Source organism: Psammomys obesus, unplaced genomic scaffold, assembly GCF_907164565.1.
Source record: "Psammomys obesus unplaced genomic scaffold, mPsaObe1.curated_primary_1811, whole genome shotgun sequence".
Lineage (NCBI taxonomy): Eukaryota > Metazoa > Chordata > Mammalia > Rodentia > Muridae > Psammomys > Psammomys obesus.
In genome coordinates this window covers 15368438-15374591 of record NW_026585626.1, presented here as the reverse complement: position 1 = coordinate 15374591, position 6154 = coordinate 15368438, and the positions used below count along the sequence as shown (strand labels likewise).

The 6154-nt window shown below is 40.7% G+C and overlaps 1 protein-coding gene across 1 annotated transcript in view; it reads right to left on the bottom strand.

Annotated features, from left to right (window-relative positions):
- Micu1 (mitochondrial calcium uptake 1) overlaps positions 1–5544 on the bottom strand; it is a 176674-nt gene extending 171130 nt beyond the window's left edge. Inside the window, exon 1 of the mRNA XM_055614402.1 lies at positions 5423–5544. The gene's annotated coding sequence lies outside the window, so the exon portion shown is untranslated. The remainder of the gene's footprint in view (positions 1–5422) is intronic.
- Positions 5545–6154: the final 610 nt, after the last annotated feature.

Here is a 6154-nt window from a genome sequence, read left to right as displayed (position 1 = left end):
GTGTGTGTGTGTGTGTGTGTGTGTGTGTGTGTGTGTGTGTGTGTGTGTTGTGCTTTCAGGATTTGGTTCTCTTCCTCCACCATGGGATGGAACTCAGGTCATCATCTTGCACAGTCTTGAACAGTCAGTACTTTTACCTACTAAGCCATCTCATCAACTCAGTGCTCCTAATCACCATGCTTCAAATAATATACTAAAGCCTCAATTTTCATCCCCATATTTTGGATCACACCGGTAATCTTAGCACTTAGGAAGCTGAGACAGAAGGATTGCTATGAGTTTGAAGCTAGTTGAGGCCTTATCTTTAAAAAAAAAAAAAAAAAAAAAAAAAGTTTAAATTGTATTTTATTTAAAAATTATTTTCCTTTGTCTGGGTGTCTTCCCTGCATGTCTGTCTGTGCATGCCTGGTACCCAGGGAGGCCAGAAGATGTTGGACCCCAGAAATAGAGTCAGATGCAAACCTCCATGTAGGTGATGGGAACTGAACCTGGGTTCTCTGGAAGAGCAGCCAGTACTCTTAACCCATGAGCCCTACAAGTTTCAATTTCAAATAGCAAAACTCACTTTGAACTTGCTAGTTTTAGATCAGAAAATACTTAAATTTGTAAAAAAAAAAAAAAAAAAAAAAAAGTGAACTAGCATACCTCTATATGTAACAAGATTTAACTTCCCAATGCCTGGTGACTATTTACATTTAAAGTTAGTCATGTCTCATAGTTCTCCAATTCCAATTCCACTGTTGACTTTTGTTTTTTAAGCTATGTTTTACACTGTTATCTCTTTTACCTGCAAGTATCCAGGATATCCTGTTCTGAAAGCATCACTTCTTTATAGGAGCATGGGTGGGCACGCCCACAAATACACACACGTATATAAATATAAATTAAAAACATAAAGCCCTCTTTAAACTAGGACATCAGTTATCACTCTTGGATTCTTCAAATATACCTGAGCACTTCCTTCATAAGTGGTTTAACAAATCTTCCAGCTTGCTGACACGTACATAACATGAAATTCAAGCACCTTCAAATGAAGACAATCTAAAGGGCAATCTCATTTGCTTAGGCATCTACATATTTTAAACACACTCACAATTGAGACAAAAATTCTAAAATTAGAAGAATAAAACCACATAAGACATTATTTCTGTTATTATTAACACTTACATGTGATTAGAATTTTATACATGACATGCACTTGCTATGTACTAATTAACCTTGTCCACGCAAGGGAAGGCATCATCACTTCCATGTGCAATAGGACAAACTCAGGTTCACAGGGATTACCCAGCTCCCCGTTAAGAGGTGATGGAGTCAGGCATTAGCCCGAACCTCATCTGAACACCTACCACCAGTGTCAGCAGCTAGTACACAGCTAGCACCCACTGGACTGAGCTGCTGACATTTCTCTCGACTGAAAACAAGACAGTAAACAGTACATGGTTTTAATTATAGTCCCTCTTAAAATATAATGAATCATTACAAAAAAAACCATAAAAAGATAGAAAACAAGACACTGTTAAGTAGTTTTAAAGTTAATATCAAGTTGACAGCAAATAGTGAATTATAGTGCTTATTTTTCATGCAATGCTCAACTCGAAGTAGTCTTCACACCACGTGGCTTTTAAGCAGAATAATGAAGAGAACCTAGAATTTAATCTTATTGATCACGGATTTCAAGCATTTAAAACATCTTTATTCACTACTTATAAGCTGTAGTAAAGTTCAAGTTAACCTACGATACAAAATGTACAAACAATTATTGAGCTCAGCCTATAAGTTATAGCTCAATAATAGAGCATGTACTGAAGAAAAATATCAGACAAACGGCCAAGTTTACAATATATTGTTATAAGGCTCAAATACTTGGTGGTTGGAAAGACAGCTCATGAGTTAAGAGCACTTATTGCTCTTGTTAAAGACCTGGGTTCAGTTCCCAGCACCCACGTGATGGCTCACAGATACACGTAACTTGAATTCCAGAGAATCTGATGTCCTCTTTTGACCTCTACAGCACCAGGCACATACATGGTGCACAGAAATACATAGAGGCAAAATACCCATACACATAAAATTAAAATATATAAATATAAAAAAGAAACAAATACTCCAGAACAAAGACACTATGCATGTAATAACATTACATATATATGCAAAGGAAGGGCTCAAACTTCAAATTTTCAAGTTAATAACAGATATTTTAAAAAGCAAAAATCAACACACAAACTAAAAATACAAGTAATTTATACCTCAAAGGAAAACAAGACCTCTTAAGTTAAAATACAAACACTTGTATTTTGCTATTGCTTTTACCTTCATACGATCATTCTCCCTTTAGCAGGACATAATACTGCAATCATTTTTCCTTTAGGAACTAAATATTCCCCACCATTACGTTCTGTGTTGTGAGACCACGTTTTTCTTTCCCCTAGCCTATGGTAAGAAAGAAGCCCGAGCCTGGCCACAGGAAGCTTTCGATCACCCTGGCAGCAGGGAGAGCCTCCAGGACGGACAAAGGCACAAGCTGGCATTGCTGGCCAATGTACAGAAATGTGCTGGGCATAGAGAGGACAGGAAGATATCTTCTGGGGTTTCTAAGTTGGTTGCAGGGTGGAAACCTGCTGGTAGGCTTTCCGAGGGAGCATGAGGCCAAGTTTCAATTATTTTCCTATTAGTATTCCCAACTACATCCCAAAAGGAAAATGATTACCTGTGGGCAAGGTAACAGATTGATTATAACTATGACTATGTGTGTGTATGAACAATTTTTTTCTTTTTCTTCCTTTCCTCTTTGAGACTTGGTGTCACTATGTAGGAACTCACTATGTGGACCACAATGGTGTGAAACTCAAAGGGCATCTGCTTGCCTCTGCCTCTCGAGTATTCAGAGAAAAGGCGTGCACCACCATACTCAGCCCAAGGCTACATTTTTTGTAATATTTCCATTTTTTAACAAAATACATTTTTTTATAAGAAACAAAACATTTAAAGATAATGCTTTGGCTTCCCAAACACATCCAAATAGTAACATTTAGTGTTTTTTTTTATAAGAATTAACATTTTTTTCTCACTAAAGTAGACTGAACACCTGTCTGAAAAGAATCATCTCTTTTTTTTTTTTTTTTTTCACTAAAGGAAGCTATTCCTACTCTGAGATGGGGAAATGCTGTGGTAATCCTTTAAAAGAAAGATTTTTACATAAAAGAAGGAGGTATATCACATAACTCTTTCAGGGAAAATGGATAATATTTAGCCTGCGCTTTCAACACTGTAAAAACTGTTCAAAAGCTAAAACTTCAATATTTAAAAGTGAAAAAGTTACATCTAAGAAAGGCTTTACTAGCCAGCTTGGGGCACATGCGTATAATCCCAGCACTGAGGAGGCTGAGGCAGAAGACTACCACTACATTTCAGGCTGTGAGGGTGGAAAGCAGAGCTTCATTAATTACTTTTGTCTTTTAAATGATAAAAAAGTTCTGAAGTAATTCAGTTAAATATAACAGCTATAATTATTTAATGTGCTATTCAATTATGGGAGAAACTGTATATTATTAGTTTTTTTTCTTAATTATTAGAAAGCAAGTCTTAGAATGGACTTTTTGAGAATATAAAAGCCTAAAAAGCATAATGAATGAAGCTGAATACCGTGGCACATACCTGCTGTTTCAACTGTGAAGGAGCCTGAGGCAGGGTCAGTTGTGTCCAGGGATTTAAGGCCAGCTTGGGCAACACAGTGAAACACTGTCTCGACAGACGGACTGACTGACTGACTGATTAAATATAATAACTATTCCATGAGACTATAGGAAGACAACAATAAAGTCAGTGATTCTCTTGCCTTTGCCAGCCTTTATTAGTTTCTATCGCTCTCTCCAGGCATACAACCCATTCCTGAATCTTCATTTTCTGCTATTATTTTGAATTTTATGACCTCCTATATAGAAACTGAGGCGTTGATGACACTTTCTTGGTAGGCAGCTAGGATGACATCTTGGAACAGAGAATCAGAGATTTCTGAGAAGTGGGAACAGAAGCTATTAAGGCATGCAAGGTGGTCAGGCTTGTAACTGCACTCACTATTGAGTAGGCTGAGGCAGAATTCAGACTTTAAGGCCAAACTGAGTGACAGGGGAAGAAAAATCCTGTCTCAGAAAAACAAACCAGGTCGGGGTGGTGGTGGTGTGCACCTGTACTCCCAGCACTCACAGCGGCAGAAGCAGGAGGATCTTTGTGAGTTTGAGGATAGCCTGGTCTACAACGTGAGTAGGACAGCCAAAGCTACATAGAAAAACCCTGTCTCGAAAAATCAAAAGCAACCCAACAAAACAAAGTAGCTGGAGGCCAGAACACCTTCCCTGATAAGTGGCATTCCAGACTCTTTAGGATGTCTAGACAAGCCCCACGTTGTCCACACCAGAAAACAATCAAGATAGTCATGTAAGCTGTTTGCTTGTTTGTTTGTTTGTGTCTCAAGATGCTGACAATCAGTAAACCCAAACTCCCCAACAGCTATCAACTCTGGACTTGTTTGATCTCATGCACAAACTCCTTTCTAATGCTGCTACATCACCACCACACCTGGCCTTAATGGCTGCTTCAAGGTAAACAGAGGTTTATCAAGGGAGCCACTCCAAAGGTGAGATCAAAACATCTATTTATAAGCAAACATTAAAAAAAAAAGTCTTTCCGAAGCATAGCTGGAAGAAAATTATTTAGTCTTAGTTATAAAATGTTTACTCTTTTTTACATGTACAAATATTTGCACTTCAAGCACCTGAAAGGGACAGTAAAAAATGAAATAAAAAGACAAACGCTAAGATTTACAAGGTGACAGCTTATTATTATAAAACAGTCCGTCTTAAACTCGTCTTCCAACATTCACGTATAATCAGTACTACCTGGCTAATTCTCGAATCGTTGTGTGGGTAGCCCGGAACGGGACCGGACGCAGAGAAAGAGAGAGAAGGAGAACGCAAAGTCGCTGGTGAGTTTAAAAACGAAACAGTCCCAGAAGTCTGCGGTTTGTTTTGCTTCTTTAAGGAGCCAAACATTTCCCCCGTTTCTCTAGTCCGTGATAAATATATCTATCTTTCTAAAGCAGCTGTAAACTCCTCCACCACTTCGGACCGCATCCAGGAATTCCAGTAAGGACTACGTCTGTGTCCTGGTCACGGGTGAAGAGGATGCACTCTGAGGCTGGAAGCCCGGCACTACAATTTCTCCGGTCAGGGATAAGGATGGGCTGAAGGGAGCAGAGGACCGAGAGTCCCCTCAACGAACCACCGCCAGCATCACCAAGTCCCCGGAGGACCTGAAAAGTGTCCGGTTCTCGGAGCCAGCGAAAGGCTCGTCCCTTTCCCCTACCCGTTTCCCCTCCCCTAAACCGCTGTCTCCGCACAGCGATCAGAGTCCTCGCACTCACCCGTCCACGCTCCAGCTTCAGCAGCAACTCGGGAAATGCCGGCCACCTCTGACAACCATAGAGACGCAGAAGCCTGGTTTCTGCGTCCACCGCCCACTCTCACGTGACTCCCTTAGCCGCTGGGACTGTCGGGATCTTGGCGAAACGTAGCAGGGAGGGAACCGAGGAAGGGAAAAAAGAATGGGGAGGGGCGGAGAAGCAACCCCGCCCTTCCCTAGGACCCACCTACGCTTTGGGTCCCGCCCCAACTCAAGACTCCGCCCTCGCCTGGGGCCCGCCCTGCCCTCCGGTCCCGCCTACGTGTCAGCCCCACCCCCTCGCTGTTTAGGCGGGAAAGCCAGGGGATTTGCAGGATCCTTCAGGTATTCTTTTTGCTGATTTTGTTTCTCTGTTGTCAAAACGCACCTCCTCTATGCCTCTATGTAAACCCTGCTCTCTGGTAAGTGAGAAAGTGATAACGAGATTCTCCCCAGGAGCCCAGAAGCTCACACTTTTTAAAAAAGCATCTTTTATTTATTCTTTGACAATTTCATATAAGTATATAATCCTATCCACCTTCAATTGTCCCTTCTCACTCCTTCCAGACACTCCCCAACTTGTCTCCCAGCACTTGAAACTTAGAGTCCAGTGTGGGTTACTTAAAACTTCTCAAATTATGAAAAAGAGGGATTCAGCAGGTAAGGGTTCTTGGTGACAAGCCTGATAACCCATATTTGAGTCCCAGGACACATG